A 10,734-nucleotide genomic window follows, 5' to 3' on the forward strand; every position below is an offset into this window, starting at 1 on the left:
CCAGAATTAGAAATTAATCTTTTTTTATTAATGTTGTAAGCACATGCGAGCTGGAGAGTTGTGGAATGGGTGTTTTGGGTGCTTCTTTTCCTTGGAACTATATCTTCTTTCCTTTACATATAACAGGTATTATTTCCTAACGAGCCTGTGTCTGTAATGCTTGCTCAAATGATTGGGATAACCGGCCCAATTGACATGGAAATTCTAGAATTGGGACAGGAGACACAAAAGTATTTCACTGATGATTATGACCATTTTACTGAGAATGAGGTACGATTCCTTTTTCATACTTGCTCAAGTATTCTTTAACTTAAAATTTTATAACTAATTGCACAAGTTGGCAATGCTAAATGAGTCTTCCAGTTGGCTCTCTAGCTCCTTGGCCAGTTCAAATTCTGCATCTGCTTCTGCAGTCTTTCCTTCTCTCCGCAACTTGAGGGCATTGTGCTTGTGGGCCAGGGATTCACGCTGGATTTTGAGACGGTCCCGGCTGGACATTGCTTTCTGAGGTTGTGTCCGCTTGCTCGCTTGTGCAGGAGGGGGACAAGTTATGTCGTCAGTGTGATTGCTGGAGCTAGCAGGTTGTTGGACTAAACTGTTCTATTCCACAGCAGGAGTAATGGAGTCACCCACACCATCCATGGTTTCTTGTTTGAGCACCTTCAAGGTGCTTTTCTAATTGTTTTGCCAGTTTCAATTCTTCTCTAGCTTCTGCCATCTTCCCTTCTCTCTTAAAGGCAAATGCTTTTCTCTTATGAAGTAATATCTCATCTTTAAGAGTATCATCTCCTTGTGTTTTCTGATGCTCATTACGATCATGTACTACAGAAGGTGAATGTGACCCTTTTTCAGATCCCAGCAGATCAGTAAAAGCTGGCTGCGACAAGGCTGGAGACCTTCTAGCTCTACTTTCTTCTCCCACATCACCTTGATTAGGATTGGTTGTCTCAATCTGCGGTTTACTTGGAGAACCACACAGAGTAACCACTGGCATACCAGATTCAGATGCATGCACTAGCAATATTTCGTCCCCACCAGCAGTAGTAACACCTTGACTAGCACTCAAGTTATTTGATTCTTCCATCTCTGCAAGTTGCTGCTCCAACACCTTAGCCTTCTCAAGTTCCTCCTCAGCTTCAGTGTTTTTCCCTCCCCTTCTGAGGGCAAGAGCCTTCCTTTTTATACCAAGCAAATCCTTCTGAAGCTGGCCCTTAGTTTTTGATGATTTATGATGAACTACATGTGCAGAAAATGATGCTTTGTCAGTTGTTTCCACAGAATCTGAACCAGCATCTTGCTAAATGAGTATTCTTTAACTGAAAATTCTATATTGCACAAGTTGCTTCCGATTGTTTCCCTCGTCTTCATAATTTTTGTTGCACCTTAACCCGACGTAACCGAATTTTAATTTTGAATTCGCTACAGAATTATATTTATGTGGCTTCTTAGGGGGTGTTTGAATGCACTATAACTAATAGTTAGTTGGCTAAAAAATGTTAGTAAAATTAGCTAGCTAACAAATATAACTACCTAACTATTAACTAATTTACCCAAAATAGCTAATAGCTGAACTATTAGCTAGGTTGTTTGGATGTTTCAACTAATTTTAGCCACTAACTATTAGCTCTATTGTATTCAAACACCCCCTTACTCACTTGATACGCTGAAGGCATAATATATGGCCTTGTCAGTTTGTTAGTTCGAATAGGGAAGACCTAAGCTTTTCCTTTCAATTTGAGTTTCACTGTGCATATCTAGCAGTCTAGCACTGTTGGTTGTAGAACAATAATCCCTAACACATCCCTTCGTTGCCTTATTTATATCCAGGAGACAGATCAGCTAGAGTATTTGTTCCTGGAGAAATCCTCCTTGCAACAACACATACAATGTCCTGATTCAGAGTTTGTCGATTTTCTGTCTTATCTGCTGCAAATTAACCCCAGGAAAAGACCTACAGCTGACGAAGCACTACAACATCCATGGCTTTCTTTCTCGTACTATTGAGAAGCCATCCGGTGCTTTCTTCACATATAAAGGTTACTTTGTCTCCTGACATGGAGCCCTCATAAACTTATTGAAAAATATCGATTTTCTTGGTGTTTCTCTTAATTAACGTGAATCATTACTCTTTTCCTTCTGTTGTAGAATAGCCCTCCTTTTTCTGGGTGCAGGATTCTTCTTTTTTTGTGTCTTCAGGGTAATTCTTGGCGTTTCCTTTTTCTGGGTCCAGGATTCTTTTTTTTGTCTTCAGGGTAATTCTTGGTGTGAACCTTGCCCTGGAGTGATTCATGAGTGTATGTAAATATCAGAAAATTTTCCGCGGAGTAACTGTACAGTTGTAAGCCCACTCTTGTACTCCTGATCATGAATGATAACATGGGAATTTCAAAATAGTGTCCAACATTTCATCGTTGTTGGTTCTATTGTTGATGTGCCCAGTATCACTTATGGTGTGTTTGGTTGGATGTATAAGGAGGGATGGAAGGGAGCGACCAGTTTTTATATTGTTTGGATGAGAGTCACGTGGTGGCGAGATAAACATATAGTGGTGGCGTGATTCCAAAAAATTGAGAGAACGGTGTCACCCCGTCTCATCCTACGTTAATATCAAACCAAACACATTAATTTGTAGTATCAGATGTTCATGTACACGTGGATGGTTTTCGATGTAAACCACTCGCGATGTTATTTGATCTGATCGTTGGTTCTTATTGAAGAAACAAGAATGGGATCAGCGGTAATGGAAGGTCATCGTATCCTATTTCTGGTGCTATAATCTCTACTACTTATTAAGGCTGCAAGAGTAGTCTACAATTCCGTGTTCTGCCACCATTCCCTTATCCCCGCATGTTATGTCATTCCTTGTTCTGCCTTTCTCATTCTCCCTCCCCGCAAAACTCATTCCAATTCTCATTCCCACGTACAACCCACGTCTAGCTATTCCGTGTTCTGCCACCATTCCCTCCTCCCCGCATGTTCTGTCATTCTTTGTTCTGCTTTTCTCATTCCCCCTCCCCGCAAAGCTCATTCGAATTCTCATTCCTACGTACAACCCACGTCTAGCTAAAATTAAAAAACACAAATGACCCTAAGGAGATTCAAACCCGCGACCTCTCAGACAAATGCGAGCAGTAGCTACTCCTACATCACATGTGTGTTTATGTCTACATCTATAACAGGAAAAACATCTACTACATCTCTCCCCAAGCCTACCCTACTACCCTTGCACAATGCGTAGTAGTAGATAAGTATCACCGAGATTCTTGAATTATATTTTTAGATGGAATGAGTAGTATTTAAAGAAGAGCCTTGCATGCAATTTCTTTTGTTTGAATAATGTTTTCAACTTAAATTCTTTTTTTGCATGCATGGCATTTATTCTCCATAATATTTTTTTTCATGGATCTCACTTGTGAGTCATTTTCATAAACCAACGCCAAGGATGAATCCATGTTCCTGCTTGGAAACCCCGAACAAACACCATTAGCAGGAGGCGCTCACGTTGGCGTCGCTCATCGATGACGAGAAGAAGCTTGACGACTGCCAGTTCAACCTCTGGAAGCAGTCTACATGGCCACATGAGCTACTGTGCATGACAAGCTCCGACGCAGCCACCGCTTGAACTCGGTCCAGAGCGACAGCACCTCGTTGTCCATCGTCAAGTAGGGGGACCTCATGGTCGTTGCCAACATCGGCGACTCTCAGGTTGTTCTGGGCACCGCATCCAACGACGGCGCCGTCACGCCGTCAAGTTCATCGTCCATCTGAAGCCCAACCTGACATGTAAGTCGCTACTGACCGGCCCATAAATTCTTGTGCGCTCGAACGATGGTCGATGCTGATGTTGTGTGAGTGTCCTCGAACATGATGTATGTAGAGGAGTAGCGCATCTGGTGGTGCAACGACCAGGTTTACTACCTTGCTAATGAGCCCGAGGTGCACTTCGTCTGGCAGCCCAGCCAAGAGTCATCGGTACTTGACATGTTGCTCGCGTTCGATGACTACTATATCATGGACGGTGGCGTCATCTCGGCACCGGAGGTGACACACAGAAGAACCGACAGCAATGATCAGTTATTCATCCTCCCCACCGTCGGGGTAGCTTTTTGTGTTGGTCTGTCGTTAATTCTCTTCGCAAAAGCACACAATTGCTTTTTTGTTTGAGCAAGCGCGTATGGTGGTACATGCTTGATGACTGATGATGTACGAGGAAACTTCTTCCGGAAGGCGTGGGGTGTGCTCTCCAATGATGAGACCATGGAAATCGTGGCATATATCGAAGTCGGCATGATACTGATGGTTGCAATGTAGTGGTGAAACAACTAGATTAAAACAACAAAATTTATGTATGACCAGAATCACAAATGGATTATGAAACATTTTCTCATAACAGTATAACACACATTTTGTATATAAGTTACTGTAGTATTATATGTCCCCGTTGCAACGCACGGGCACTCACCTAGTTACCATACAGAGAGGTAAAGATTCTTGGAACCAGAGACCACAAACATCAGGGTCATTGACCCCACCACTCACCCGTGCTCCCCGCACGTGTGCCCTGCCTCCATGCGCACTACCACCGCCCCATGCCCCCTTTGCAGCGCACCCACCACCGCCATTACCGCCAGCAACACCATCCCCCCTCCATTGCACTTGTTGCCTTGTGTCACCTGCTCCATCACCACCACTCCGCAACCGAGCACCCACACTCGCCTATAAAACCCCCCACCAGCTCCCTCAGTTCCCATCCCAAGCAAAACACTCCAGATAAAACCCGCTCTGCCAAATCGCAAGCAACTCCATTTTCCACTCCCTCGCCCCTAAGATCACAATGCTTGGTGATTCTTGGGTTGAAGACTATTGTACATGGTTCATAGTCTTTGGTTTCCTCCTCTGTATGATGGTAATACTCTTTGATAGAATCCTCCAGTGGGAAGAGCAAAGAGAAAGAAAGGGTCAGTGAAAAGAAGATAGTGAAGAGAAGATAAGAAGAAGGTTCTCCCAGAATCAACCCTGTGACAGTCATCTCTCTGCAGCCTGGTCAAGCAGCAACAGCAGAAGAAGGCCCCGTAACACCCTTGTTATGAGGTACTTCAAGGAGTTCAAATCCCCGAGATTCAAGAGTTCTACCTCATTCTTTTTAACTGGGGTAGTGTTCCAGTAAGGTTCCTGCTATGGAGAAAAAGAAGAAGGCGTGTAGCAAGCTTGTGAAGGACCATATCATCAAAGCATATAAGTTTCTATATGAGAAGTGGTCACCCAAGTTTTGTTGATGAAGCACCAGAAGACTAATCAAGGAAGGAATCCATGTGGGAGTTCGCAAGAGAAAGGTTTGCGTGTTCGCATCAATGCTTCCTCAATAAGCTAGCTGTCAAGTGAAACCTTGAATTTTGAAGATGATTCTTTGAGTAGCCAGAATCAGCGTTTGCAATCAGCAACCAGATGCCCCTTAAAGGCCAGATTTTGTTGAAACTCTATCTCCCCGAAGAGTCTGCAAAGTGAAGATATGTAGCTGAAGTAAAGCTATACCCATAACCCTTCTAAGCCAAATCTCGAGGACGAGATTCCTTTTAAGTGGGGTAGATTTGTAGCATCCCAAAAATTCAAATTCTGAAATATTCTCAAACTCGCTCTAAATTCAAAATGAATTTCAAATTTTGTTTCAAAATGTTTGTTTGCAAGTTGATATCAACAAGTAAAATATAGTGGTCTATATTCTCTCTAAAATCCGCCTCAAAATATCCTACAAATATTTCCCCAGTGATCACCCTCAAACTCTTTCAGAAATACTGCCCAAATATTCCGCCGATATATCTCCAAGTATTTTCTTCCTGAGAAATACCTTCAGAATCATTTTTGATGTCCCTACAAATATTTTCTTCATAACTTTCCTCATGCTCATACGTATACGTATGCCTCCGGTGTCATACGGTGAGCTCTACAAGCTAATTACACTCATATAAGACAAATCCATGCTAATCTCCCACTAATACTCTCATCCTCCTACTAATTCTCTCATCCCTAACCCTAATCCCCCCACCATGGCTATAAATAGAGGGGCAAGGGCCTCCTCTCATCCCACCCCAAGCCATTTCATGGCAACTCCCTCCCTCCCCCCCCCCCACACCCACACGCCCACTCCCACTCCACCTCCCACACAAGCACACACTAGCACAAGGATCGTTCGGTCGTTCTTCGATCGTTCGTCCCCCTGTTCTTAGTTTGTTCGTTCGTTCGTCCGATCGTTCATGGTTCGTTCGTCCATTCGTCCGATCGTTCGATCGTTCATCCGTTCGTTCGTCCAAATATTCTTTTTTCTGCCGTTATGCTGCCGAAATTCCGATCGTTCGTTCGTTCGATCATTCGATCGTTCATAGTTCCTATTCATCGTTCATCGTTCGTTCATCGTCACTATTCACTGTTCATCGTTCGTTCATACGACTATTCACCATCACTATTCACCGTTACTATTCATTGTTACTATCCATCGTTACTATTCATTGATCATCTGATCACCCCAAATTTCAACTACTCATCCATCATGTTGTCCAGTCCACCTAAGACCAGCCAGACCCATATTCCAGTCATACGAACTCCGGTGACTGTGATTTTCATTCCAGTAGGGAACTTCCCATCTGGTCACCCATCCTCGATTTCTCCAAGTTGAGCACGCTTAACTTTGGGATTCTTTCAAGCCAGACTTCCAAAAAGAAAGGCAAACCATGTTTGTATGGATACGTCTTCAATCCTATAAAACCTGGCCCAAGATACCACAGCCCACTCGGACCAGAATACCACAACATTCCAGCTATTTGGGTCCCGCCTCACTGCTGTCTGATGTGACACAGTAGGTAGGAACAGTTTCCACCAACATAAACCTCTGCCCAAGAAAAGCCCAAAAATAATTCCTTGCACCCCGCTCATAAATACATTTGTATTTTTGATTTTCCAAATATATCTAAATATTCAAATTCTAGAATATTACAAGAATATTCCTTTCCTTTTCTTTTTCTCCCTATGATTATAAAATCCAAAACTCCTCCATCCAAACTGAGATTTCAGTCATTCTTGTTTCTAAAATTCTTGTCAAACTATTCACTATCCAACCATGTCATCCCTTAAGCATAGTTCATATTCCAGAAAACTCCCAAAATACTTTTGTCCCATATTCTGCCTATAACTCTCCTGTTCATATTAAGTCAGACGATTCATTCGTCACTATTCTCACCAACAGTAAACTTCACTGTGCTACACAACATACACCCAGCTATAAATACACCCAGCTACCCTCTCCCACTCCACACACTCAACACCCTCAGAAAAGGCAAACACCCCACCCACTCAGTTACTCTGCTCTGCCAGCTACATGCATAGTGTCGCTTCGTCTCTAGTCCACCCTCCTGGTAAGCACCTTCGCTCCACCACCAGCAGTATCTCAACACCACATGACACAGATTCTACTCACGACTCTACCCATCCATATATCGCTATTCTGACCACTATACTAAATATTTGTTGGTATACTTGTTGGTTTGTATGTTTGTTTGTTCATGATGCATAGTTATCGGAGCGTTCGTGCCGTCTCGTGGAGGCCAGATCTGCAAGTCTACGCCAGGCAGTGGAGCTAGAAGCCAGTTCCGCGAGCTCCTCTTCCCCCTTCGCCGGATAAGCACGGCAAGCTCACTAGATCCCTTTGATGCATAAATTACCTATGTTTTTCAACCACAACCCTCAGCCTGTTATTTCATGCATGATATGATTTTGAGACAAGTTATTATGGCCACCCAGTCGCTTGCCGCAATCAATCCCTAATATATTTGTTACAAATGATTTGAGGAAAGGTGTGAGTTTTCAAAAGAAAATGCTTTTCAAAATGTGTATGATGAAGGGTTTTCACCCTTATCACCTTTGAGTAGGGATGATTAGGGACTCCCTAGTTTAGGGGAGGGCCTAAGCTGATGGCTCAGCTGGTTTAGGTGTGAGTAGAAGGATTGTCCCCTCACATAAGGACCGGTTTGTCATCCTTCACTACATGTACCCATGATAAGTACAACCACTCGAGACTGTGTGGGCAGTCACTCAATCTGAACTCGTACGGTCCAACCCCAGGGTTATGAAGGCTGGAGAGCACCGGGAGGATAAGTAGGGGGAATTTTTTGTCCGGTTTGGATATGGCAGTGGCCTGACTCCTTCCGGTATAACCGTTAAGGTTAGGACGTGCGAGGAAAGAAAGAGATTCGGCATTCGGGTCTCACGACGGTGAGATCGCAGAAACCGGACTAGTGGGTAAAGTGTACACCTCTGCGTAGAGTTTGAAAACCTATTCGAATAGTCCGTGTCCACAGGAATGGACGAGTCTGGTATGGTATGGCAATTAATGTTTTGTTTTCAAAAAAGGGTGCGTTTGAGAAAAATGGTTTTTAAAAGGTCCAGAGGTTGAGCCGTGAGCTATGGTGGACGCCATCCAGTAGCTGTTTTTGAAAATGAAAACCAGTGGGAAACTGCTAAGATACCTGGATGGTTTAGTCCAGGGGATTTTGTTCTATATTGAAAAACTTCCAGTTCCTTTGGGAGAGGATGCGCTTTGAAAAATACAAAATGTTTTACAAAACAAACCTGCATAAAATATTGTTGTTTCTGCAAAATATCCTGAGCTCCAGATATTCCATGCATTATATCTGATTTCCCCATTCCGCGGGTGAAGGTGGGCTGCTGAGTACGTTTGTACTCACCCTTGCTTATTTGTTGTTTTTCAGAAAAAGGAGATCGGGTAAGAGTTACGACTGTTCCCAACCTTGCCTGTGGCTGTTGGACCGCTGAATTGCTTCGCTGCGTATATCGGGCTGCTTCAGCCCCACTCTGATGATATGTCCCGAGTTGTGGACCAACTCTTAAAGTTGTTCGCCACCTTTATAGGTTTGTATTGTTTAAGCAGATCTGTAATCATCTGATGTATAAATGTGTTTACTAGCCTCCTGGGACTAGTAATTGTATCACATTTGAGTCCTAGAGGATTGGGGCGCTTCAACATCCTTTGTGAACCATCCTTCTTCTGTACAAACAGAACCGGCGCTCCCCAAGGTGAGGAACTCGGACGAATGTACCCAACCACCTGTAACTCCGTTAATTGTTTCTTAAGTTCTTTTAGTTCTTCTAATGACATCCTATATGGCCTTTTTGAAATAGGAGTGGTCCCAGGTAAGAGATCAATGACAAACTCAACTTCCCTATCTGGTGGCATCCCGGGTAACTCCTCTGGAAAGACATCGGGGAAATCTCTAACCACGCGGATGTTGCTGCTTACAAACTTCCCATCTAGTAGAAACACGACAGGTTTGGTAGAGGCGGTTATGGTAATCTCGACTTCAAATCTTTCTCCTTTAGAGTCGGTGAGTTCTGCAGTTCCCCTAGCCTAGAATTCTCTTCCCATAATTGTCAAGGTTAATCTGTTGGTCATATAATTTGCTTCGACACGCCCTTTAGGGGTAATTACTACTAGTGGCATTTGCATATTTTGTAGTAGTAACTCATTTGTGTTGGCATATCGACTAGAAATAAATGAATGTGTAGCACCAGAATCAAATAGTATTGCTGCAAGAATTCAATTAATATAAAACATACCAATAGCGATGCCAGCTTCGTCCGCGGTAGCATCAGCACTGACTTGATTGACCCTAGCAATGCTGAATCCCTTGCTAGAACCTGGAGTTTGTTGCTTGTTTTGGACGGGGGTGCTGGCAATCCTCTGTGGACAAACATTGGCATAGTGCCCAACCTGACCACACTTGTAGCATGTAGTGTCTGCACTCTGTCCTATGGGTCTCGCCGAGGTGCCAGTGGGGGCAACCTGACGAGTATGTGGAGTCTATGGAGTCCCCTGTGGTGCCTACTGAGCTGGGCGCGGTCCTCCTCCAGGACGAGCTAGTGTACCCTGGGGCGGAACATAGCAAGGACGAATGTACTGCTCCCATGCCCCTGGGTGATAGCCTTCCTCTTCATTTCCCCCTGTTGAACACGCTTGTGTTCAATAGCCAGAGCCTTGTCTAGGAGTCTCTAAAATGATGGAAAGGTGTGAGCAACCAGTGAATACTATAGTGGTGCATTAAGTCCTTCAATGAAGTGTTCCTGCTTCCTTTCATCGTCTACCACTTGATCTGGAGCGTATCTAGATAGCTGAATAAACTTGTCGCGATACTCACTGACTGACATACTACCTTGCTTCAGCGACAAAAAATCCTTCTTTATCTTCATCAGTCCAACAAGAATGTGATAGTTTCTGAAATGAGTAGCAAATTCTGCCCAGGTGATATTGTTGGCAACATCATGAGCAGCAGTATAAGAATCCCACCAATCAGTAGAGGGGCTTGTAAGACGACCAGAAGCATAATGCACCTTCTCCAAGTCAGAGCATTAGGTAATATTCAACATCTTCTCTACTGACTTTAGCCAATCATCAGCGTGCAGAGGATCTGGAGAGCTGGCGAATGTCGGTGGATTTTGGCTCATGAACTGCCGGTGCTTCTCCCGGGGTGGAACTGGTGGTGGTGGAGGCATTTCTTCTCTCATCTTCTGCCTTTCCTGGCACATCTCTTGACGTTCCTGCTGCATCTGAGCTTGCATATCCATCATCGTATTCACCATCTGTTGCAACATTTGCATCTGAGCTACAACCACTAGATCTGTCCTAGCCGGTGGAGGATTCGGAGGATCCATTTCTGCTTGTTGTTGTCT

Source organism: Zea mays, chromosome 10 (assembly GCF_902167145.1).
Source record: "Zea mays cultivar B73 chromosome 10, Zm-B73-REFERENCE-NAM-5.0, whole genome shotgun sequence".
NCBI lineage: Eukaryota > Viridiplantae > Streptophyta > Magnoliopsida > Poales > Poaceae > Zea > Zea mays.